The sequence below is a fragment of the Natrix helvetica genome (assembly GCF_964273705.1).
Source record: "Natrix helvetica genome assembly, chromosome: 2".
Classification (NCBI taxonomy): Eukaryota; Metazoa; Chordata; class Lepidosauria; order Squamata; family Natricidae; genus Natrix; species Natrix helvetica.
The window spans coordinates 246844758-246872605 of NC_138552.1; the positions used below are offsets into that span (position 1 = coordinate 246844758).

A 27848-nucleotide genomic window follows, 5' to 3' on the forward strand; every position below is an offset into this window, starting at 1 on the left:
CCCATTGAAAAAACGGCCACTGACTATTTATTAAGGTTCATTACAGGTAGTCCTCGACTTATGACCACAATTGAGCTCAAAATTTATGAAGTGAATTTTTCCCATTTTACAATCATTTTTGCCTAAGTGAATCACTGCAGTTGCTAAGTTAGTAACCGGTTGTTAAGTGAACCTGAATTCCCATTGACTTTGCTCATCAGAAGGTCACAAAAGGTGATCACTTGACTTTGGGACACAGCAACGGTCATAAATATGAACCAGCTGCCAAGCATCTGAATTTTGATCACAATCGTGGGGATGCTGCAAAGGTCGTAACTATGAAAAACGGTCATAAGTCACTTTTTTCAGTGCTGTTGTAACTATGAACAGTCACTAAAGGAACTGTTGTAAGTCGAGGACTACCTGTACTTTAAGAAACATCTCACAAAAGGAGACACTTTCTAGCAATTCAGTCTTTGAGTGGCTTGGAGGGGGGAAAAGAACCTTTTACTGCCTTCATAAGCATTATTTTCAACAATACAATTTCTGGTTAAGAAATAAAGCCATATTTTGACCTTTCTCCATGCTAGCTAAGCCTTCATCAGAAGCCCTGAAATAGTGTGTTTTCATTCATAATGGCAACAGACGCACTTTCTCTCTCCATGCATTTTTAAACCAAATCACATGCTGACTCAGCATCCTTAATTCGACTTTCAATTTATAATCTTGAAATATTAATCCTCAATATACAGCTTTCTGTTAGGCCGAGTGTAAGAAATACGTTCTATTTGCAGAAACTGATTTTCCTTCTGAAATAGCTTGTAATAAGTCTATTTGCAACTGGCAGTTACGGTATCATGAATGATATATGAATAACAGAGCTGGTTCTAAAACCAGGCCATCCAACTTGATTCTACAGGCAGTCCTGCAGAATTTTCTAAACACAATTGGGACCAGAATTTCCACTGCTAAGCAAGGTGGTTGTTACATGAATCATATGGTCCTTAAGTGAATCTGACTCCTCCACTGACTGCAAGATTGCAAATCACATAACCCCAGGATTCTGCAAACCATCATAAATATATGCTAGTTACCCACATTTTGATTATGTGACCATGGGGTTGCAAGTTTGAGGACCAATTGTAAATCACCTTTTTCAATGCATTTGAATGGTTGCTGAATGAATGGTTGTATGTCAAGGACCACCTGCAGTTTAATAAGGTATGGTTCTGTTGATATTTTTCCTGAGGGAGGGCAGAAAGGAGGCGTGAATTTCTGCAAATCCTCTGATGGGTTGGAGTGGAATAGGAGACTCCTGCCTCTGAGAATCTCATAAAATCCAGGGCATATCTTCATTCATTCAACTGTCTTTGGGAAATAATCATCTATGGTGGAATCTTCCACATTTTCATGATTCTTGGTAGCTGGCCTCTCTATGGACTCCATTTGAAAGTAGACAGGTTGTGTTAGCATTTAGAGTGATTAACTGAGCTTGGACTTGGAGTCTTTTTATAGACTAGTTCCTTTACAGGAAAATCTACTCATCTGAAAATAACTTTATAGAAAATAAAGCTGAAAGACTAAAGAAGAAATTAAGTGGATCTGTTATTCTTCCTTGGCGTTTCTGAGAATAAAAACACATATCCAATTTGTAATCCAATATAGGTTTTATGCTTGGTACTGCCGTTATCAAAACTGGAACAATTTTAGGGGACAACTAGCAGATCGAAATTCATCTATTCTGATTTGATATGATATTAGTAACATAACATGACTCTCTTATTTTGCCTCCTCCCTTCCCCCTCTCCCATGTCTTATAAATGATTCAATTGTGCTTCATGTTTTTCAATATTTAGGTGTGCTTTAATTATGTTTAATTATGTGTTTTACATTATTTCTTGCACTATTAGTTGTCTTGTTCATGAAACACTTTGGCAGAATGTACAGATCATTCAGAACCCATGAGGAGTTAATGTCAGTGGTGAAATTCAATTTTTTTTACTACCAGTTCTGTGGATGTTGTTTGGTGGGCATGGCTTGGTTAGTGTGGCAGGGCAAAGATACTGCAAAATGTCCATTCCCACCCTACTCTGGAGCCAGCGAGAGGTAGCATTTGCCGGTTCTCCAAACTACTCAAAATTTCCGCTACCGGTTCTCCAGAACCTGTCAGAACCTGCGGATTTTACCTCAGTTAATGTCTACTCTTCCCATGGCAATTAACGTGCCACACCATAAGCTGAACTTTCTGACAAAGATCTTATTTGTAAAGTCGGAAGACCTCAGAGATCAACCATTTCTAAAGAACTTGAAAGAAAGTACCCAGCTAAATGGAAAGAACATAATGCGCAATCAGTATGTGTAATGTATGTTTAAAGTCTTAGAGAAAGAGCATATTAGGTCAACTGCTTGCTTAAAGCACTAGGCTAGCAAGAAACCAGGAAACTGTGAGTTCTAGTCCTGCCTTAGGCAGAGAGTCAGCTGGATCACTTTAAGCCAGTCACTCTTCTCTCAGCCAAACTCAATTCACATGGTTGTTATTGTAGGGAAAATAGGAAGAGGAAGGAGTATTAGATACATTGACTGCCTTGAGCTATTTATAAGAATAATAAATGAAGGGTTTAAAACTAAATAAAAAGAAACATTTAGAAGCACGAGCAGTATTAAAAGTAAATTAACAAGATTGACAGTCACATACAAAGTTGTTATTGCTTTTGAAAGTTAGTTATATAAAATAACTCCCTACACACCTTTTTAAAAATGGCAGCAGAATATTTAGCTTAGTCTTCCTCCCAATCATTATTGGAAGACCAAGGTAGGGACAGATTATCATGGAGAAATTCCATCTACAGGTGTCTATGGAGATTCTCGGTCATACAGGTCGTGCTTGTCCCAAAGGTGCTTTTTTCGAGAGGCAACTGGTCTTTGTTTTTTCTTTGAATATGTTTCCCTTCTCATCCAAGAAGCTTCTTCAACTTCTTGAAAAAAGCACCTTTGGGTTCCATATACAAGTGTCTTTAGGGATTTCCAGTCAACCAGGTCATGGTTGTCCCAAAGGTGCTTTTACAAGGGGCATCTGGACTTTCTGGAGACATCCATCTACAGGCATTGCAGCCGTTTTCAACTATTGAATCACATCATATTTGTGTGCTACAAAAGGTCTGTAGGTGCACTGCAGCAGTGAGCCAAAGTAAATGCCAGGAAATGCTACATAGTCAAAACCCTGCCTCAGTGACATCACCAATGTCTCCATTTCTTCTCCCACGTCCCAGCAACCTATGACACTACGGGACTTCTGGTTTTAAAACCTGGACATCCTGCCTGTGAGATGTGTGAATTGAGACGACTGGTTGAAAGCCACTGATCTATGGTTGCTAGGAGTCGACATTCACTCATGGCATATAATCAATTAATCAAAAATCAATTCTTTCCTCCAATATTAGAGGATGCATGTGAAGAAGCAGAACTCAGTAAGCTACATAATATCATGCATATAATTTGATCTACAGAAATACTGTATAATCTTCCAACCAAAATTATTCTACTATCTTTAGATGACAGTGATTGCTTTCACAGTGTAATTTTTATACATTAACCACTGAGGTCTTCCAACTTCTAAAATACAGCTTTGTAATTGCCAGATCCCATCCATTTTCTTCCTTCTTTTTCTCATTATTGTGACTGGGATAGAGGGATACATTTCAATTTCACTTCTGCTTCAGAAAGGCTCAATTCTAGAAGCCAAAGGGCAAATAAAGCATTTTTGTTAATATGGTTTGTACAACATTGGAGAAAAGCTAAAACAGAACTCATTTTCTCTCCAGATCTTTCACAAAGTATAGGCAGTCCTCAACTTACGACCACAATTGAGCCCCAAATTTATGTTGGTGAGACATTTGTTTTGTGACTTCTTGCCACAGTTGTTAAGTGAATCAGGGTAATTGTTAAATTAGTAACTCAGTTGTTAAGTGCATCTGGTTTCCCCATTGACTTTGCTTGTCAGAAGGTCTCAAAATGAAATCACTGGGACACTGCAATCATTATAAATGTGAGCCAGTTGTCAAGCATCCGAATGTAAATCATGTGACATGGGGATGCTGCAACCATCATAAGTGTTGGAAAATGGTCATAAGTCAGTTTTTTTAGTGCCGTTGTAACTTCGAAGGGTTACTCAGCGAACTGTTGTCATAAGTTGAGGACTATCTGTAATATGATCCCTTAGTGGGCCACTAAACAGGAAATGTTATGAACTCTTCCTCACTCTTATTTACAAAAAAGTTTTCTTAATCTATAAAATAAAAATGTAAGGTTTGTTTATTCAGAATCTCAAATTTCCGAAAGTTCTTCACCGATTGCTTTGAAATTTTGACACAACTTTGCATTCGACTACGCGCATGTTTTTACATACATATATTATATAGATGTCACACCTGTGACAGGTAAAACATGCTTTTTTGTAAAAACATGCTTTTTTGAAAACCAGCATGTGCGTGCTGGCCAGCTGAGTTCACCCTTTTTGAAAACCATTTTTTACCCTCCCCAGGCTCCAGAGCCTTTATAGGAGCCTGGGGAGGGCGAAAAGAGCCCCCCCGCCCCCCCTGAGGCCCTCCGGAGGCTTCCTGAGCTTCCCTAAAGCCTCCGGAGCGCAAAAAATCGGCACTACAGGCAAACCGGAACTTCAGGAACAAATTTCTGGTTTGCTCGGAGGGTCGTTTTGACTGCTCCGGAGGCTTCAGGGAAGCATCCTGAAGATCCCTCAATCCTTCGGAGTGCTCAAAACGACCCTCCGAGCAAACCGGAAGTCACCTCCGGTTTGCTCAGAGGTTCATTCTGACTGCTCCGGAGGCTTCAGGGAAGCATCCTGAAGGTCCCTGAAGCCTCCGGAGGGCTTCCGGGGAGGCAGGGGAACCTGTTTTCACCCTCCCCAGGCTCCTATAAAGCCTCTGGAGCCTGGGGAGGGCAAAAAAAGCATGCAACAAATGGGGGGAGTGCCTATAGTGTGTGCATGCGCACTGGGGGGGGTCGCGCATTGCATTATGGGTGTGGCACACCCAACACTACCCCCTGCGCTCCCCCCACTTATGGCACACGAGCCAAAAAAAGGTTTGCCATCACTGTGCTATACCATAGTGTTCATTTCTTGAGTATAGTACAGTTCGGCCTCTCTCCAGCTTCGACCCAGCGGTCCCTTTATATCTGTGGCTGGGCTGCAGCTGCACCCTTTCCCCTTTCCGCTCCTCCTCCGACGAGCTTCGCCATTTCCACCAAGGGGAGCCAAAGCCTTTTGGCCTCCCCCTCCCCTCTCTCTCCCCTCCCGCCAGGCCTTTGCTGTCAGCAGCGTGGCAGTGCCTGCCCCATCCCTCGGCCTCCTCCTCCCACCCTTAAGCCGGCCTCCCCCCACCCAGCCCAGTGGAGCTCCAGAGGAGGTAGAGGCAGAGCGTCTCCTCAGCTGGGCCGGCTGCACGTGCTCTCCACCTCCCCCCCATAGGGAGCCAGCTACGGCCTCGCCAAGGCGGCTCTGACCGGGCGGTGGTGGTGTCAGCCTGAGGCGTAGCGGGGCTGGGGCAGCCGCTGGGGCCGCAGCCAGCGGGGGCTGCCTCGCGTCCGCGTCACCAGGGGTGGCTCCTTCCTCCTCCTCCTCAGGGGACGCCAGCTACCTCCCCTCGCTGCCATCGCTGAGGGAAGCCGGGTCGGGGGCGGCAGCTGCCTCCTCCTCCTCTCCTCTTCAGCTCGGCCAGGCCGGGGCCTGTGGGAGCGTCCTCCGTGGCGGCTCTTGCAGGGGCCACCATGGCTCACTTCCATGCAGGGGCCGCCTCTGCCAGGGACTTGCACTTTCTCTTTTCTTTCTTTTCCATTTCACCAGACTGGGCCACAGCAACGTGTGGCCAGGTACAGCTAGTATATAAGGGTTGCACTGTTAGTAGAGGCTAACTTTTCAGAAGGCCAACATTCTGAAGGGGGTCTCCAACCTTGGCAACTTTAAGACTTGTGGACTTCAACTGCCAGAGTTCCTCAGCCAACGTTGCCAAGGTTGGGGACCCCTGCAATAGAACATGATTGTCATTTTAAATCTGTTATCTACAGAAGTTTGGTTTCATTGTAAACATTTTAAAATATAGGTTAAATTGCTAATTTAGATTCATTTCTTTTTTATTGTATTTCATTTCATTTATATATTGTTTTTTTGTGCATAAGCATACACATTGCTCCTCTTACGCACACACACCAATAACCCTTGGAGGTAGATTAGTCCAAGAGAGAATGGTTGACTTAAAGTGAGATTCCATAGCTGAGAGTGGAATAGGACTTGCATCTTCCCATTTCTTTTCTAGCCCCTTAACCGCTACATCACCAGACAGTTAATGTGTGCATACAATTATACAGTCTAGTTTGTCTAAAGTTAACTAGGAAATTCACGGCTGGCATCACAATTGATTTAAACACTGCTTTATATGTGATGCTAAGCAACTTGAACAGGGAACATGGCACCTTATTCACCTCCCAGGACTCCTTTCTTTGGCATTTATTGAGCTTCTTACCCAAAACTGACCTTTAATTTTTTTAAAAAAAACAAACATGTATTAAATTTAAAAAAGCTCCTGTTCTGCCAAGTAAAATACTAAGCAACGAGCAGCATCATTCCCGAAATCTTTTTTTAAAAAATAAGCATAGTAACTAATGCAGTTCAATGTACTTTGTAAATGTTACTTGCCATGAATTCTTGTTCTCTATACATTAAAAAAAAACCCTGACAAAGTGCAATTCCTAGGAATTATGCAAACTGCTTGTGGTCCACTTACGCAGTGCTGGCATTCTAGTTTCCTATGTTCCCTAGGCCTGAGGTCAATATGCATACAAAGACCACACACCTGGATTACATGTACATAAAATAAAGTTTCTTAAAGATGCCAAATGTCACTGAAACCAGACATGATTAAATAAACTGAGGTCTCTGGTTCTCATCCAGTCATAGAGAAACTAAATTACCAGGCTGGTGAGTAACTGTGAGCCTTTCTGGTGTCTGCATTGTTCCAAAAGATACAAAGACGATGTAGACCAAAACAACATTTCAGAATTGATAGTAAAAGATAATTTTAAGTTCTTGATACAATTAAGGTAATTGTAGGCAAGGTTGAAACCACACTCACTCTTATTACCATTAATTTTCCTAGTTTTAATATCTTTATGCATTACCCATACCTACATGTCTTCCCATTCTCATTATTGCATCTTTGAGGTTTATAGTATTTTTAAAAAAAAATTAAATAAACACTAAGTATGTAATTGTATCTATACACTTTCAATCCATTTTATGCCCTCGTGAGGTGGAAGACAAAATGGCTCACCCACTTCAGAGAGGAGGATGTCAGTTCCTCCACGCTTAATAGAGAACTTGATGATGTAAAAATAGTTGAAAATATATTTCCCAAAATAGCATTACTACTATTCATACTCTTCCGATTGAGTTAATACTTCAGATCAAGTTGATACTACAATAGCACAAGAAATAGCAGCATAAATCCATTTCCTTGACTGTTAATTGTATCTGATGTTAGTTACTGACCTAGAAAAAAGTTGGTGAAAGAAGTAATAATACACGAGTGTCAAACTCGTGGCGTCAGGTTGCCGTCACATGACGTGTTGTGACATTTTTCCCCTTCACGGAACTGGGGTGGGCCTGGCCTGTACATAACGCATTCAGCCCATGGACTACCAATTTGACACCCCTGTAATAATATGAAAGGATTCTGTGCATAATCAGACATACATGTGAAATACCTAGTTTTAACCCTAAATTTATGTCATTTGGTTATATTTCTAGCTTCACTTATTTTTTTCTAACATTATTCCTAAATACTACACCTCTACCACTAATGGGGGAAAAAGCCATACATTATCTGTTTATGCAGCATTGTTATTTATCCAGATCACTTAAATTATAATAAACAACGAAGTTTACCAAAATTAACACTCTTTCTCAAATCATGATGTTATGCTTTAAAATTCTACCCAGAACAGCAACAACAAAATCCTCTTTGTCATTTATCACAGACTTGTCTTTTTTCCCAAGCAGTCACATAAGTATCAAGATTCAAGAAAACAATATATAATCTGTATATTGTATGTTATATCTTCCAATTTAATTGCCTTCTTTCTCGGTAACAGGAGAAAAACCTTCTATGATCAGATCAAAGACCTGTCTAATCCAGCACTCTGCTTCATTCAGTAGGCAACTAGATGTACTCAGGGGTGGGATTCTACCAGTTTAACAACTGTCTCGCTGCGCGCATGTGCAGAGTTTAGATGGACCCACTTCCTCTTGGGAGTGATTTGGTTCCCTCCCAGCTGATCTTCGGAGCTACAGGTTCACCCAAACCAGTCCGAACCGGTAGAATCCCACTCCTGGATATACTACACGGAAACCCACAAATAAATAAGGATAATAATAATCACTCAGTGATGAATATGCATTCAACATTGGACACAATTTATAGCCATCACAGAGTATTGACACTTGAAATTTGGTGTTGGAGAAGACTTCTGAAAATACCGTGAACAGACAAATAGATCATCGAACAAACCACCCCAACTTCTCACTTTGTTCACATTTGTGCCTGGCTGTCTGGAGAAGGCTGTAATGCTAGGCAAGGTAGATGGAAACAGTAGAAGAGACAACCAGCAGCAAGGTAGATGGACTCACGTTACAGTGGCAATGAGTGCTCTACTGGAAGACCTGAAAGACCATCATGGAGACAAACTATTTCTCTGGTTGTTAGGAGTTTAAAACAACTTGATGGCCCATAATGAATGAATGAATGAATGAATGAATCCATCCATCCATCAGCGTGCTATTATTCAAATCCCTTTAAATTGAACTAGGATGACAGTCATCACAATTCACCAACAAAGAACTTTATTTTGTCTATCCTTTAGCTCCTACCACTCAATTTAATCTACTAACACCAAATTTTATTACTGGTTATTTTTTAATCTCCTCTTTCTCTATCATACACCGAAAGGTGGCATACACTATATGCCTCTGTTTTTTAACAGTTCTTAATTTCGGACATGCTTTTCTCCCACTATTGTTTCACTGACATATATTTTTTAACTAATTTTATTAATGAGAAGATTATTTAGATAAAATACAAACTGCAAAAGATAAAAATATGGAAAAATGAAAAATGAAAAAGAAACAGCCTCCCCCTTTTCCCCAGCAAGTTCAGATAACTTTAACAACTTATCACCATCTCTTAAAGTACAGAAACGGTATCTTCATCTCATACTCCAATCTCTATAAACAGCATCATCATTTTATTCTAATCAAAGTCAATTAAGGGTTATCAGAAATAACAAGATTTATATTACAAACTAAATCTAATAAACACACTTATAGGTCTTCCTTTTACAGTTGCATCTTATTTTCTTTCTTTAAAGAAAACCCCCAAACCTCATCATTCAAACATAGAGATGTTCAATAATCTCTTCTATTATTAGTCAGGGGTTTCACGTTAGTACATATGTCACCAATCGGCATTCTAACACCATTATGCCATGCCAACAGTTTGCCAGCCAATTTCTTGCACATGCACTATAGAGCTACGTATTAAGCCAGTTGTCTGCATTCTTCAACAAAGGTTCATCAACAAAAGTTTCCACCAGTATAGCACCTGTGTAATTTTTCCTTCAAAAAGGGCAGAATTATTTTCCATCTCTGTCTCATTGGTGAGTTCTATATTAAAACAAGTTTTTTTAAGAGAGACAGAGTAAACATTTGTAAAACGTTGTATGCTGTTTTCAAAATAAATACATTTAGGACAGATATTTAATATATTTAAAAAATCAAACATAATTCGGGCGGCTGTTAATTAATACTTTCAAAACCAAATAAAAAGGAAAAGAGACACTTATAAGTCTAAATTCAGAGCTGTTCACCTGTCAACATCTTGGCTCTATTCTCCCATTTATAGGAGATATTGGAAACAGAATAGCCATATATTCTCTTCTCTCTCTTCAATTTTTAATAAAGTGCAACCAAACCCAATAATAATTTCACTGGATCATCATAAGTTACAATAAATAGCCACATCACAAGACAGCTGCATGTTTTCATCTTTTTTCATCCTCAGAAGTCTGTATGGTCTCACCATACTTCCAATTTTGAGTCACTGTAGAAAAAGTTACAATAAATTGCTTCCCAGAATGCATAACCATATAGTTTGATTGAGCCATATGTCTGCCAAGCATCGTAAAGATTTACAGTAAATGATGAGCAATTTACAGCATTCAGAATGATGTGCCAGCAACTCAGATAAAAAGCATATCATAATTCATTCAGACAAAATAATGTGCTTAACTCCAAACTTGTGCATTTTTATTTCAACAATGTAGAAGAAACTATAACTGAAATTTTATCCTAACTAATCAGAAAAATATGATGCGTATTTTCTGTTTGGCATTCCCCTGTATTGTACTAAAAGGCTGTGCAACATTTCACATATGCATTCTTTGACGCACGCTTATGCCTGTGCACAGTACAGATTGAAAAGGGCACATAAACATGACAATTCCTTTTGAAATATGCATAGGAAAAACAAGAGAAAGGAACGGATTGTATTTATTATTTGGGGAACGATGATATAATGCTCTTATTGGAAATGGTAATTTTTCGACTAATTTTTCTCCCATCTCAGAGCTTTTTTTTCAACTTTTAAAATTAGATTAAATCTATCATAAATGTAACACATTTTTTTTTACTTTCCTGCCAAAATTTACCAGGAACCCACATTGCAGGTTTTTTTACATTATAAACATCACAGATCTCAAAGCATAAAAAAGCAATATCAGATGGCTGAAGTAGCCACTGATGAGGCCTGCTTATTCACCCTCCCATTAATTATACATTCACTTTGGAGTAACTGTTTGGTAATTATTCATTAAATATATCCTCCATGGCACATCAAAGATATACAGGTAGTCCTCAACTTATGACCACAACTGAGCCCAAAATTTCTGTTGCTAAATGAGACATTTGTTAAGTGAATTCTGCTCCATTTTATGACCTTTATTGCCACAGTTGTTAAGTGAATCATTCCCATTAAGTTATTAACACAGTCATTAAGTGAATCTGGCTTCCCCATTGACTTTGCTTGCCAGAAGGTGATTACATGACCCTGGGACACTGCAACCATCATAAATACATTCATGCCACCCGAATTTTGATCATGTGACTGTGGGGTTGCTGCAACAACGGTCATAAGTCACTTTTTTCAGTGCCGTCAAATGGTAACTAAACAAACTGTTGTAAGTCAAAAACTACCTGTACAAAATACGGTATAGCCTTATATCCCTTTCTTCTTGAATTAAGAGAGTTACTGTTAGGTAATTCAAATGAAGCTCTCCGAGGCATCCTTTGCTGGCTTCAATCTCATCCAGAATGCAGTTTCAACAGGGCTACCAACCACTGTTCTCTCAACCATTGTCTCAGATACCAAATGTCTGAATTTAGAAATGGCCAAGAAAAGTCAGACCTTTTATAATTTGTATCAAGCATGAGCAATCTTTTCATGGCCAAGGACTGCATTTAAGATGGAGGGGAAGGCCTGAGGGACAGAAAGGGCAAGTTTTTTAAATTTAAAAATGCCTATTTTAAGGTTTACACTACCCTTTACATATGTTTGGAATCTCTAAGTAGCAGTTTCCAATAATCATGATCAGAAGAGGTTCCAAGAGCCTCAAAATAGGTGTGTGTGCGTGTGTGTGTGTGTGTGTGTGTGTGTATGTGTGTGTGAGAGAGAGAGAGAGAGAGAGAGAGAGAGAGAGAGAGAGAGAGAGGGAGAGAGAGAGAGAGAGAGAGAGAGGGAGAGAGAGAGAGAGAGAGAATGAGAATAGTCCTTGACTTTTTACATATTCTTGCTCACGAACAATTAAGCATGAGAGTCTTGGAGCTTTAGTTTTAAACTAATTTTAGTCATACAATAAACATATTCCATGCAAGTGAATTTTCAACTATTAAATCATGCACACACTGATTTGCATTTTACAATGCCTAAAATAAATCGCGTATGTTCTTTGTCTGGTTTTTCATTTCTCGTGACTTAAAGGATTAGAACTGGAAGGATCCCTGAAAGTATATAGAAATTTAATTTGATATGCAACAAAAGCTACTATGGTTAAATAAGGCATAAGGCTTACTGCTGACAATTGTTCTTGGCAAATTACAATGTACTTGCACACTTAATTACAAAGTGAATGTTATTTCTTCTCCAGATAAAGAAATCACAATTCTAATTATTTTCTTATATAATAATAGATCTGGAATATGCAGATAATTCTGCAAACATTTAACCTTCGACCACATAGTAGCCTTCTTTACAATCTCATCTCTACAAATTTAGTACTGCAAGATGTATGGAAACTGAAGAAAAGCATGTTCATGGAAAACATAAAAATTATTTTAATTTGGTTTTGATAATGCAAATACCACCTAGCTAATTAATTCATGGTCTACAGTACTATTCATGACTTCATTTGCAAGAAGGAGGGAGGGAGGGAGAAAGGGAGAGGGAGAGAGACACTTAGTCAGAAGGTATCCCCTGCAAAGCAGAAAAAAAAACTTCTGCACAATAACCACGTCCAAAACACAACTCCAAGAATTCAAAGTTAGAAACAAGATGTTGCAGATTTATGCACTCTCATTTAAATATAGTCTGTAAGTGTAGGAAGTCAGCACCCACCCCTCTCCTAGAAAAATGAGATATTTTAGGAAATATTAAAAGGGCAGATATTTCCCCTAAAAGGGAGGCAGAAAGTCAGCCCCCCCCCTTTGTCAATAGGCCATTACAGCCTGGATCCTGTCTATGCTACATAACAAAGATCTACCCAAAGCCCTCTACCTATCTCACCACATGGCACCTGGGAAGATTACATCATCCAGCAAGGCTCAACCAAGCCAGGACAGCGTACAGAGTTGCCCCTGCATGGCCCCATGGGAGTCTGACAACCAATCAGCATACAAACTCAAATTCAAAAGCCCAGAGAGGGCATAAAACCAGGACATTCTCAGCATCTCTTCCCATTTTTTCCACCAGGACCTCAAACTATGTGGTCCTGTCCACCATTAAAAACCATCTTCAACACAGTAGTGGAAGCAGAGGCTTTCACTAAAAAACACAGTGCTCTCTTAGGTGAAATGGGGGATGTTACACAAGAAACAAAGGAAGGAGGGGCTGAGGCTCTGCCAGTGGACGGGGGGGGGGGGGGGAGAACGCGACAACTAGAAGACTCAAATCACAAAAGTGATTTGAAACATTATTGCAATTGTTGTTACAACGTACCTTTATGGAAGTGATACAAAACAAATGATTGAAACATACTGATGATTTTGTGTTAAACTCAAAACTGCTGCTAATACTTATGTAAATGTTGATATTTTTCTATTTTTGTTTGTAAAAGTTGTGAGACCTGGAGGGGCTTCTCCCCCCCGCACGATGTAGCTGTCAAAATGTTCTATAACCCTATAATCCCTTTTCCCTGTAAAACTTTTAAAATCAATAAAATTTGAACAATTAAAAAAAAACACCATCTTTTCAAGGAGTCTCCATGTTTCCGCTGTCTTTTTCCCCACTTGGAACTGAACCCAGATGGACATTTCTTCCAACATAAGAACACTCATAGACTTAAGTGTCACAAATACCAAAACGATAAATTTGAAATACAGTTATGTTATACACCAATTATTTATTTATAGCAATAGGAATAAGACTTATATACTGCTCCATAGTGCTTCAGCACTGTCTGTTAACTTGCAGAAATGGGGGGAGGGGGGGAGAGAGGAGGAAACAAATAAACCCTAAATCCTAAATCTGAGTTGTAGCTATTTTATACAGCAAATCCAAAATATTAGAAATTTTGTCACACAAATACTTACTCAAATTTTCTACAGTAACCAGAGTTCTCAGAAAAATGCACTTAAGTTTGTAAACATGTAAAAATAGGACTTTTTAAAAAAATGTAAGAGTAATTTTATCAATAATATTCAAAAAGAAAATCTTAAAAAAAATAAGTTAAGAAACATAAGCAAGACAATGAATTGGCATTAAAAATGTGTGACGTATCAGAGTGTTTTAACCATTCTGTTGATATAAAATGTGCCAATAAGAAAATAAAAGCAATATTTATAAAATAAAAATAATCTGATAATGCAACAATCACTAGATAACTTCGTGATCTTTTTTTAAGTCAAAGCAAAATCTTGATATATTTCCAGGGTCTTTACTTTATTATCAGAGTGTAACAATTAAATGTATATGATACAGGGAACATGTACAGACAACACAAATCAAACTTGTACTGTAACCTTCATCAGAACACAAACTTCACAATAAAACTACCATCACTCTGCCTACTAAGGCTAAATTTCACAAGTCTGGGAGGAAAAAAATATCTTTTTTTACTATTTACCTACAATTGAAGAAAACCTTAAACTTTCCTGGAGGAGGGAATATATAGCAATAACCCTCAGAATCTCAAGTTGTCATGAAGGGCATATATAGTAGCTTACTTTGTATTGGATTCAGAAGGCAAATAAAAGTAATAATGCAGAAAAAAGAAAATATTGAAATCATAAAGAAATGATTCTCTACTAGTTAGGTTAACTATATATAGAAAAATTAAGACCTTCTTCCTGGGGTGAAATGCTGTGAAGTCTGCCACTGGTTTGCTTCGCGTGCACATGTTACCGTTTCGCCTGAACCGGTAGTAAAAAAATGCTACCAGTTCGGGCTAGTTCTGATTGTCAGCTGTGTAACAATCAGCGGTGCTGCTGATTTTTTACTACCAGTTTGGGTGAACTGGTCCGAACCGGTAGCATTTCACCCCCTGCTTTCTTCTAATTAAAGGTTGCCAGTCAATTTTCAAGCAGGTTGTCCATGGGTGGGTAGTGAAAAATCTCTAACGTAGCTAGATATGGAATGATTATTTATTTATTAGATTTATTTGCCACCCATCTCGCTTCAAAGTTTTGTCATATGAATTCAGCAAATTGTGGTTCTTCAACAAAATACAGATTGTTGTATTATGTCTAATGTAAAATGTGGATTGTAATTGTTTTATGGCAACTAAGGCAAATAGGACAATTTGAGCATTAACTATCCAACCTACTACAACCCACTTTTGCAAAGGAAAATTGTATTAGTTCAGCTGTTACGTTTCGTCACCAAAAAAAGCACTTTCATAAAAACATGCAGACACAGCAACCCTCATGTACAGTCTTTCATTTATATAGTTTGGAGTGTGGTTATTTAATGACCAAGTTTCCTATGAATTGTCACCCTTGCAGAGTGCATCTAAGGAATATTAAAATTCAGTTAATAGCCATACCATTATGAATATTTTAACCTCTTTTTGTAGGATTATGTAACTAAGCTGATAACGAAGTAGAAACCTGGCTCAAGGTTTCTAGGACATCCGGTTGGAAATCCCCATTTTCTGAAGCGAGGGACAGGAGGCTCCAGTGGATGGTACTGACACGCCCATTTGGCCATGAGACTGGGATGAAGCTGAAGACACACCTCTGTGCTCCACCCTTTCGTCTCCAGTTCATCTCAGTCCGGCCAAATAGCGAGTCATATTTTAAACTTCTCCTGAATCTACCTCTCTGCTCTAGCCTGTAAGTAGCTCTACGTGGTTTTCCTTCCTAACCACCAGGGAGTATTACTTTGTATCCCAGGGATCGGAGAGAACACTAGAGGTCGTGTTGGCCATTCCGGCTTAGCCAAACATGTGGCACAGATCCCTGGGGCTTTCTTCTGATCGGAAGACTAGAGGCTAGGGCAACGATGGCAAACCTTTTTTGGCTCACGCGCCATAAGTGGGGGGAGTGCAGGCGGGTCATGTGCGGGCGTGCCGCACCCATAATGCAATACGCAACTCCCACACTACAGGCACGACCCCCCCATTTTACATGCTTTTTTCACCCTCCCCAGGCTCCAGAGACTTTATAGGAGCCTGGGGAGGGCGAAAAGAGCCTCCCCCGCCCCCCCCGGACGCCCTCTTGTTGCCACGCAAGACGAGCGCTGCTGGGGAGAAATCTGGGAGGGGGAGAAGAAAACAAACTTCTGCTAGGGATGGCCTTCTCCCCCCTCTCCCCCTGATTTCTCCCCAGCAGCGCTCACCTTGCATGGCAACAAGTGGTGTGTGTGTCTGTGTGTGTGTAAAAGGGGCTGGATGGGACCGATCACCTGAGAGGCTGGCAAAGAAGTCTTCCCCACTGCCGCGAAAAGGCAGGAATAGTGGCTGGTGCTCATTTCCCTTACTGCTCATTACGGCTTGCTCCCTCACCACTTTCAGCTAAGCAGGGCAGGCGGGGCCTGGGCTGCAACCAGCAGGGATGGGGCGGTAATGCTCCATCCTGCCGGGGCGGCAACAACGAACAGTAAGGGAAGCAAATGCCAGCCAGCATCCCTGCCTTCTTCCTCCGAGAGCCGCTTCTTTGCCAGCCTCTCAGCTGATCGGTCCCAGCCAGCCCGTTACACACACGCACGGACACACTTTGCTGCTGCATGAGGCGAGCGTTGCCAAGGCATCCCGGTACCGGGGCCGAAGGGGTGATGGTGGTGAGGACGGGCGGGCAAGGGCTTCCCTCCCTCCCCACCCATGGAGGCTTCTTGCACGGCTCCAGTCTGCGGCTCTGATGAGGATCCGTGGTCCGGAGTGCTGCCGCTTCCAGCGGGATATATTCTGCCAGGCCCTTGGCGGCATCTTTATACGGTTAGCTCGCCTCCCCACCAGCAGCTCCTCCGCCAGCATCCCAGCTGGAAGCAGAAGCGCAACAGCCGCTGTTGGGGAAGGGAGGAAGGGGTGGCGGTCACCTGTTCTCGCCACCGCCCCCCCTTCGCCCCTGGTAATGACTGTTGCACTGCGCTTCCAGCCAGGACACTGGAGGAGCTGCTGGTGGGGAGGCGAACTACCTGCATAAAGACGCCGCCGAGGGGAGCCGTGCAAGAAGCCCACTTGGGTGAGGAGGGAGGGAAGCCCTTGCCCGTCATTGCCACCACTGCCCCCTTGTCCCTGGCGGCTATCACAGTGCTGCTTCTGGCTGGTGTGGGAGTGGCTGCAGGAGCCGGCTGGCTGCTCCTGCCCTTCCTCTTGTGGCTGCCGTTGCTTTTCTGAGGTGCCCGAGCCAGCCAAGCCCTTCGGACTGCAGATGAGCCATGGGCTGGAGGGCGAGGGCTACGCAAGAAGCCCAGTCAGGCGGGGAGGGAGGGAAACCCCGACTACAGCTCTGCTCTACTAAGCGACGGCCGGGATCCCCTCTCCACGTCTTTTGGCACGTGCGACCCTTGCTCTTCTTGTTGTTTGTGTGCGCATGTGCGCCAGGAACCAGATCACCAAACGGCCAACGCACATGTGCACACTGAAAACAAGATCATTTTCCTGGCGTGCGCATGCTCACTGGGCGGCTCCTCTTCTGTTTTCTGGCACGCCAATGCACGTAAAGACCAGCTGGCTGTTGCGCCCAAACCCGGAAGAGCAACTGGTGATGGCTCCGCGTGCCAGGAGAAATGGCTCTGCATGCTGAGAAGAGCGCAAAGCTTTTTTCAAACTGTGAGCGCGCCGTGGAGCGGAGCAGAGCACGCAAAGTTACCTGAACCGAGGCAAGCCTTGGCAGCAGTCCCCAGGCACACCACTCTCAGTGTTGAGGCAGGGGCTGCCAAGAAGGGGAGAAAGCAGCATTTCACAGAAATTGATTTCCCATTTAACTGTTTGCAGTGGAAGAGAGGGAGAGACAGGAGGCTGCGCAAGGAGGGTGAGTAGCTTTTTCCTTATTTTTCTTACTCTCCCACGTGGCCAAGATGGCGGAGGAGGCGGGGAGGTCTCCTTCACCCCCATGCTCCCTTGGGGAAGGACCGTATACCAGGCAGCGACCTACTGCTTCTGCCAGGGCCCTAAAGACTACCAACCACTACCCCTCTCGTGTCACCCAGAGGGAAGAACTGAGGAGGCACAGGGCCCTCTCAAAGACCTTTTCCAGGCAGAAAAACTGAGGGTCTTGCAGGCTTCCCCCCACCGCTCCAGATCTCCATTAGGGGGTGAGTTCCAGCCTGGACACCCTCCAGGTTCCCCAGCTTCCCTAGGGAGATTTTCTGGGGAAAAATCTCCCTCTCCTCCCCTTTCCCTGGAAGACCAGGACATGGACTTGGAAGATTCCTGCACCCACATGCATCCTAGGGAGGATCAGGCCCTACCCAGGTCCACACTAGCTCCCCAAGCTGGGGTAGCTCAAGATCCAGAGGATTCTGGCTGGGATTCTCTAGATGTAGATAATCTGCCAAGGGGGATGCAGAATCTCATCGAAAGAGCAATTGCCTCCGGAATTGCGCATGGATTGCAGCAGCAGTCTGCTCGGTCCCTAGCACCAGATCAGGATGGGAATCCTAGTGCCAGCTCATCTCAGGCTTGCCCCCATCCAATCCCGTGAGCTGCCCTGCCTCTCCTTCCCTGATTAGTGAAGGCTCAGTAGCAGGGGACAGACTCGAGAGAGATCCTGACCTATCTGAGGATGAAGAGGATGACAAGCCGGAGCCTCCGGCATTTACTGAACTATTCCCCCCAAATTTATTCCCACCTCAATTGGCAGGGCGGCACACGTTCCAGGGTACTGCACACAGCCGGACAGAGAGTCTTCCGGACAGAGTCTTCCAGCAGCCGGCCCACCATAGAGAGCACTCCTACAGCGGCCGATGCTGAAAGACTCGGCCCCGAGTTTTGGAGTTTGGAAGTTATGCGCGGAGCGGAGTGGCGGTGGCGGGTGGCGGCGGGCAGCAGCAGCCAGCGGCGGTGGCCTGGGAGAGCTGCGCAAGGCCTTGGTGAGGCTGCGGGCGGAACAGGCGCTTGCACAAGCCCCTTCTCCAGCCGGGCAGAGCTCCATGCACTGACCTAGGGGGTATCCCAAATGTGCAAAGCCGCAGGAGCTGGGGGGCTGGCAGAGCGCCACATGGCTTGGCACTTTAGGGATTACCCCCTAGGTCAGTGAATGGCACTCTTCCCGGCTGGAGAGGGGATTTGCCGGGCAGCTGCTCGTGGGCATGGTTACCTCATGGCTGCTTCACCCCTGAGGCTGTGCCCGGCTCTTCGGGAGCCAGTTCACAAGGGAGCAGCTGCCCGGCAACTCTCCCCTTCGGCCAGGCAGAACGCCACTCCCCAACCTAGCGGTATCCCGAAGGCGGCAAGCAACGTGAGCACTCCCCCCGGCTCCTGGACTTGGCGCTTTCGGAATAACGCTAGGTCAGTGAGCGGTGGTCTGCCTGGCCGGAGGGGGGTTTATTTTCGGGGGTGGGCTTATATTTTTGCCCACGCGAAAAATGTGGCAAGGGTTTAGTTTCGGGACATGTTGTATTTTCGGGGAAACACGGTAAGACAACTTCATTTCCATTGAAGATGACACACCACTGGCAGATGACCAGATTTGGGGTCATAACTAAATTAAGATGTATGAAATTTGGGATAAAGAGGTCCACATATCACAATATTCAGGGTTGCGATTTATAGAGCCCTACTTGAGTAGATATTTTTTAATTTAATAGCATGTTATTTCTGAGTAAACAAATTTAATATTAGACCGCATGCAATATTTGTAATGTTTTAATGAGCTGGAATAAAAACAATTAAGTGGTTTAAGTAGCATAATTAGCAGACTGAACAAAAATGAAAACATTTCATTTGTCATCAGCCCACAAATATGCCAATGCCAAAGCTAAACAAGTCATAATTTGAATTTACATAAGCAACTTTCAAATCCTGAAACATTTAATTTCAACCTGCCATTCAAATTTAAAATGGGAGAAAGGCAGTTACCTGTGTGTGTTTTTAATTATTTTTAAACTCTGTTATCTCGGTTTCTTAAATTGTACTGATAAATGATTTGGTTGGTAAGAGCTTAGAAGTTTTACAAGTAAACCCTAATTCCAATTACTTTGTTCTAGATGGAATTTCTTCTAACCTTACTAATAAGACTTTTTGCATATGCAGCTGACTATGATGCAAAACAAAACAACTCTTTTTGAAGTCACCACCACTAAAAAAATAATAGCAAACCAGCTGCCATTTCTGTATTCCTCTTGCAACTTCAGAAGTTTTCAACTGAAACATGGCAAGTCAACACTTCAGAGGTGACAAAATCTACATAGAACAGAGTGTAGAATGCATCTGTCTTTTCTTTCTGGGATAGTAAAAATGAAGGTGAATAACAAATCATATTATTTGAACACAATTCCAAGTTTAAAAAATGGAAATGGATTGCAAGACGTCCAAAGAAACAAGATGGCACCATGAATTCATAGTCACGGAAAAATTCGGATGGCAAGGCATTTCAAAGCGCACACAAAAAAAGTGATCTCTTTTCATCTCAAGCATCCTTAATAATTATCCCTTGACTTAAATCTACAGGCTTTGTCATGTAATCCTTTGGTGAAGATTAGCCAAATTTAACATGCGAGCTACATGATCCTCTGTTGTGGGGGCATTCTCAATGAACTCACAAAGTTGCAGAATGGATCAATATTGGACATGAGCTACATTCTCACATGTAGCAGTCTAATCTATCGCATGGCCTTGTTTCCAACTTGCAAATTCACCCTTAAACACTGTATCCAAGTTTTACTTCTAGTCTTCTATACATTTTTCTGTTGCTTTCCCAACTCTGGATAGAAAAGCAGGCTCTGAATGCCAGTTTCCCTATTTAGATAACTAAATTGTTTGAACCAACTCTCTTTCAACATTGATCCTATCACTATTCTGCCCTACTCCATCCAGCTCTGATCTAATTGCTTTGAGAAAATGGACTTCAACTCCTTAGAGTTCAGCACTGATATTTATTTTTAAACAATAGTTGTAAGGGGGAGGAAAAGAAGCAAACTGCTTTGTTTGTAAGATATTAACATAATAACAGAGGACACAGCTGGCTCTATTAGTAAGCAGTTTAAAACAGTTACCCTCAACATTTAATATTAGGTGCTTTGGGTATCATGAGACTAGTTCAAACTCTTTAATGTTTAATTCATTATGGTTGCATTATTCCTCTCAAGGAGAAATGCTTTTCTGCCTGGCCACAGATAGCAATGGATGGTATGGCAAAATGTCTCCAAGTAGCCATCTTGGAACTGGCATTGCTATCATTTCCAGGGGTGCCAGAGTTGCTTTAGATAGCAAGATAGGCAGCATATAAATGTAATAAATAATGTTCTGAATTCCATGGCTCTGATCTATCAGAGAATGATCTATGCCACTAATTGCAGTGGGGTTTGAGTCAGCTTGATTATTCACTGGATCAGAATCAAAAGGTTCCCAATTAAGATTGAGAGTTTAACAAATTTAACAAATTCTACATAATCTGCTGCCTTAGGTTTGTTAGAGGTAGAGAATCATGTTCAAGCATATATTTGTAAATAAAGTAATGGATATGTGGATTAAGTGTGGGGCTGAAATAAGGGGAAGGTAAGATAAGGAAGTTTCTCCAGAAAGTAAAGTTTAACTTTCATCTTCCAGAATACTTCTAACTACAGTTCCCATCGCTTTGAGAGTGGTTTGCTATGAATTTCAACTAATAATTAATCAGCTTGGTTGCAGTTTGAGCCTCAGTAAATTAACAGCTTAGGTGTCACTGCTGCAAAGTACAACTGATTTTTATTTCAGCTTCAAACCTTTTGAAACTCAATGCTGTGGCAAAAAAAACAACAGCACCATTAGAGTAAACTGTCATGCAACTCAACAAAATAAAATGTTTCTTTCAAACTGTAGAAGTATAATATAGAATAAATCTATGCAGTGCTTCTGATTCAAAACCAAAACAAGTATTTTCAAACTATGCTGGGGTAAAAGACTGTGTACCAGAAACAAATTTTCAGACTGCTACACAAAACTTAAAATGCAATAAATTTCTACCAACACATCTACTGTAACTCACTGTAATAAAATAAGATAACATTGCATTTATATATTTATATAATGTGGGGTGGGGGTGAATGTAAGTGAATGAACAAGCATTAAACTACTTGATTACTCTTGTGAATCAACTTGCCAAACAAAAATGTATTTTAAATGAAGTTTTTAAAAGCCCTTCAAAACAAGAGTTACGAAGAGAATATTCTTAGCATTACTTTATCTAACCATATAGACTTCCTAAAATTCCCATTTTAGTAACAGGAAGGACAGATATATTTTTAAGCTGAACAGGAAAGACAAGTTCTTAGGTGCTAAAAACTTAAGTAAATCTCACCAAGATTAATGAAAACTGTCTACAAGACTATAACCTTAAGGACTTTACAGACAGTTTATCCTAACATGCATATATATAAGCAAAGTGAATAACTCATCAATTCAGAAATGGATGTTCTGAAGAGCTCTGGAACATTCTGTTTCCATTCCAGACCACATCATCTCTTGACCCAAGTATTCTGAGTGCAGTTCAATGATTTATTCACATAAATATTGCAAACTGGAAATATTTTTCCAGAAAAGGTCTATGCAGAAAGGCAGAATCCAGAAGAAGATTTGGGTGGGGATATTCTGACGTTCTCGAGAACATTCCATTTCCAAATTGTTTGGGTTTTGTGCATTCCTAGCATGTATACATGTATACCATTGTAAGATTCAAATACAATGCTAAATTATGGTTTTAATACAGTGGTGGGTTGCTCTTACCATTGCTACTGGTATGCTGCTCATGGGGCCCTGCATCCTGTTCGTGCAAGCGCACTGCGCACACATGTACAATCTACCACCCCTGCAACACCCAGCTGCTTGTTGGGGCTTGCGCAGGCACCACACCATGTGCGCGCATGCACAATTGGCCGGTTGCTTTAAAAACAGGTATAGAATACGGGTGGGCGGGCCAAACGAGCCACCATACTGGTATGCTGTCAGCTGCTCCTGGCTACTACCAATACGGCCATACCGGACCAGACCGGGAGGAAGCAACCACTGTTTTAATACTACCGGAACATTCGTGACACTGAAGCTGAGTAAAAGCAATGATATAGTCTGAAAGGGTCTGTTAAAAAGTTTAAAAAGGAGTACCTATGAATCAGACAGGTGCTGCTGTAATGCCAGAACATTACACTACATCCAGATCAGGCTGAAGGCATGCATAAAGGCTAACAGTGAAAGGTGAACTGGCAGGTTTTGTTCACATTCTGTATCCCAATTCTGGCAAAGAGTTAAGAGCTGACAATACTGCCAGAGTCTGTAAAATTCAGTCATTCTTTTCTTCTTAAGAGATCCTTCCCATTGATTTCAGCTTCAATATGATCAATTGAGCTATTTCAAATCTTTATGCATTTAGAAAGAACATGCTAATGAACAGTGAGAATATCTTCCTACAAGAAACAAGTATCAACTCTATTAATTAAAGTCCTTTAGGCTAAAACTGAAGCTACATCATACATAGACTGTAGTTGCATTTTTATATATAAAATCTAATTTTATAATTTCATAAATACTTTTGCCTATGTACACTCCAATAATATTCATGTACATTCAGACTCAATGTGCCTATGGTAGTGACATCTGATCATCATGACACTGAACCCACTGAACTGAATCATCGAGACTGAAATTTATCAAGCCAACAAGACTACCATCACAACACAACCTACCTTCACAATTTTAAAAACTATGTTTTTAATATTACTGGAACAGGTCTTCACACTGAAGCTGTGCAAAAGCAATGGTTTGCTTGAAATAGTCTGTACAATTCAGTACTGTAAAATAAATGAAGTATGAGGCACAATGGCAAAAAAAATCACAGAGTTGGAAATAACTAAGTCATTGAGTCCAAATTACTGAGCCTCATTTTAAAACATCTCTCCGACAGATGGTTTGTCCAGCTGCTACTTGGACCTATTTTAGGGAGCACAACACTCTCCTAGATTGGTAGTCCCCAAAGGGAGGAGCATGAACCCTAGGGATGTACAAAAGAATTCACTGGGGTACAGGAAAGAAAATATTAGAATACTATTTATTTTACCTTTGTCCCATTATTTTTATATTTATATTTTGGAGTATGGTTCACAATGTGTATAATCATGAGAGCTCACACATATACTAAATGAATGAGTGAATGAATGAATGAATGAATGAATGAATGAATACATACATACATACATACATACATACATACATACATACATACATACATACATACATACAATTTTGGGATACATGCCCCCCTTCCCTAGTTTCCCGACAGGGTGCACTATCAAAAGGTTTGAAGATCACTGCTCTAGATAACTGGTGTTACTGTTAAACTGTTCCTACCATTAGGCCATTAATATTCAATAGAAACTTAACTTCCTGCAATTTAACTTGATGTGCATTCCCTTCCACTTTGGACAGTACAAAATAGCACTTCACCATCTTACATGTGATATGCATTTTAGGTTGCTAACAAACAATTTTCACGGCTGTAACTTTTCTGAGAAGAAGGCCTTACAATCTATCCAGTCCCTCACTCTCATTGACACATAGTATTCAAAGCTATTGCATCTCCAAAATACTATATAACTATCCAATCTCTCTTTGAAATCTTTCAATGAGGGAGGCCCACAGGACATGTCCCTTTAAAGTATTATATTAAATCCTGCTTTTCAGAAGGCAAAGAACAAAATCTATTCTTCTATGAGAAAACTATCTCAAGTTGAAATGTGTTACCATATTCATTTTAGGCTATTTTTGTCTACTATCTATTATAGGATATATTTCCACTGCTTTCTTCCAGACCTATTCCAGTTCTTTTACAGTACACCTTTATTAAAGATCTAGTACAAGCATCACGTCAAAAATAATGCAGTTTATTTAGCGGTGGCATTAACCATGCAGTTAGTTTTATGGTTTTATGACTAAGCATGCTGTGAAAACTCAATTGTAATTTACTGAATAACTCAGCCTTAAGCATATAATGGCTTCTAAGGTTATGCAGGGACAATATCTGGTAACCAATACTTTTTAAAAATCTTATTAGCTGAAAAATTCGCACACACTGAAATCAGCTCCCAAATCCACTTTGTCAAAATGCATTAAAATGCAGAGATACACTAGAAGATAAAATAATGTTTGCAATTCTGCCAAAAGCACAGAATTTCATGAAATCAAGCACTTTACTCTTGCCTGATTTCAAAGTGAAACTCTGGCTCATGACAAATTCCTTTTAAAGGCCCTAGTAACAATATGATTATTTATAAGCTTTTCTTATCATAAACCCAAGTTCATAAAGCAAAATAATCACTGATAACATTATATTAAAAACACACACACATATATATACGCACAAATATTTACATACATTTGTGTGTGTGTGTGTGTGTATGTGTATATATATATATATATATATATATATATATATATATATATATATATATATATATATATATATATATATATATATATATACACACACACATACACACACACACAGAGAGAGAGAGAGAGACATATGTAGGTATATATTCTATAAATTTTACAAAGCTTTCATCAAAGAGGGAAATAAAAAAGCCACATCTTCGTGTAATACTTGAACCTGAAAATAACAAGGAACTGAAAAAGTCATTTTCTGAGAAAGAAAAGGAGAAAGCCGTGGATATATTTGTAAAAGCACATTAAAAATGTACTAATGCTAACTGTTCCTAAAAAGTGAGTTATAGCCAATTAGAAACAGTCAGACCAAAATTCTGAACTCCGAATTAATGAATTACAAATGAGCCCCAGAAAGATATTAGATTCAAACAGGACTGCAATATTTAAGGGTGACTTCTGTGCAGGTCTATTTCCAAATCAGTCCCGTTTTAATTCATAGATATAAGACTGCAGCAATCCCTCACTGATGCTTACCTGGAAAGGAAGCACCATTGATCTGAGCTCCTACATGAACAGGCACATAGGATTGTATTGTCAGGAAATTCAAAAGGCTTCAGTAATCAAGCAAGCAAAATGCAATTTAATAGATGTTAATTACTTTTAAATTAGTATTCATTTAAAAGCAAATGGTACAGTTATCACAAAAAGGTCATTTAAAATCTATTCATGTAGCCTTTGTCTTCAGATGTGAGATATTGCAGTGGAGAGCATCTGTCAGTGTGAGGAAAATTTTCTGTGACAATCCATTCTGGCTGGGTTTTATTAACTCATGAATCAAATAAAATTATGGTTCAGCACAATGTCTTCACTACCAATTCATTATTATTATCATGATGCTTATATTATCATTATGTATATGAACATTGTAGAATATATTTTGCACAATTGGGACTTAGCACATGTTAAAATAGCCACTGTGTGCTGTTAGTGTGTATGCATACTACTGTATATATGTGAATGGACATACACAGAAGTAGCTGAGAAGAGCATCAAAACTGGGGCCATACTATATAGATCAATCTTGAGGCTAAATATATAAAATGCACTTATGTACAACTTCAGGCTACTTTCTCTTAAGTCCTCATTGTTGAAATTACTAACTTTCCCCAACTTGGCTAGGGACAGTGTAAACTGCATGTAAATACATTTGGAGGTTACCAGGCTGAGAAAAACTGATTTAGATTTAAAAAAAGAAAAAAGGTGTATCTACTCCAGCTTCCTTGTTCCCATACAGGTAGTCCTTGACCTACAACCACAATTGAGCATGAAATTTATTTTGCTAAGCGAGACAGTTAAGTGAGTTGCGTCCTATTTTATTACTTTTCCTACCAGGATGTTAAGTGAATCACTTCAGTGTTAAGTGAGTATAACTGCTGTTAATCGAATCTGGCTTCCCCATTGACTTTGCTAGTCAGAAGGTTGCAAAACGTGATCTCATGACCCCAAGACACTGAAACCGTCATAAATATGAACCAATTTCCAAGAATCTGAATTTTGATCATGGATGCTGCAATGGTCCTAAATGCAAAAAACTGTCATAAGCCCCTTTTTTCAGTGCAGTTGTAACTTTGAACTGTCACTAAACAAATGATTGTAGGTCAAGGACTACCTGTAGTGCACGGGTGTCAAACGCATTGTTATATGTCGTATCACGACTTTTCTGCTCTTCACTAAACCAGGGGTGAGCGTGGCCACTGCGTGATGCATCCGGCCTAAGGGGTGTGAGTTTGACACCCCTGCATGGCTAACAGGGGCCTCTAGGAAGCGCATAACTAGAAGACAATATTTGTTGTCATCTCCACAGCTGGTCTAAAGAAGTATGGGCCAGACCAGTGTTTTTCAACCTCAGAAAATTTTAACTGTGAATCTTAAGTTCCAGAATACCCCAGCCAGCAACTCTGGAGATAACCCTCCAAAATAGCAAGTCTTGGGAATAAAGCAATGGCTTGCTGTTTAAATAGAAAGGATACCAATTCCTCCAATCACCATGGATTGCTTTAGCATATTGTTATTATTACAGCATATTGTTTTTATATCAACTAGGCTATAATTTAGCTATAATTATTCAAATCAGTATGTCAAATTAATAGCGACTCTGCTTTACTGTTATAGTTTAGGTATGGTAAAAGCAAAGTCTAGATTCAGCTCTTATTATCTATCATGAGTTTATTAAACTGACCAATGGATGAAAATAAAATGTTTCTAAAGGAAAAAGGAAATGGTTTCCATAAGCGGGGGAGGGAAGTTTTTGTACAGGAAAACAAAAAATGCTAATACATTTGTAGGAAGGCCAGCTGCCACATGTTTAGAAGTATCTGTATAACAAAAAAGAAAGAAAAGAAAACCCCACCAAAAAACAAAAACCAGTGGAACCATTTTTAAGAATTTTGTGACTTCACACCACAATACTTTTCAGCAATTATCAACCAAAAGTTGCATAAAACATAACCTCTCGATAATAT

General features: G+C 40.6%; 1 protein-coding gene across 10 annotated transcripts in view; it reads right to left on the reverse strand.

Moving 5' to 3' along the window:
• Positions 1 to 27848, reverse strand: part of TRERF1 (transcriptional regulating factor 1) — a 110648-nt gene that overhangs the window by 81474 nt on the left and 1326 nt on the right. The gene's annotated exons all lie outside the window — the stretch shown is intronic.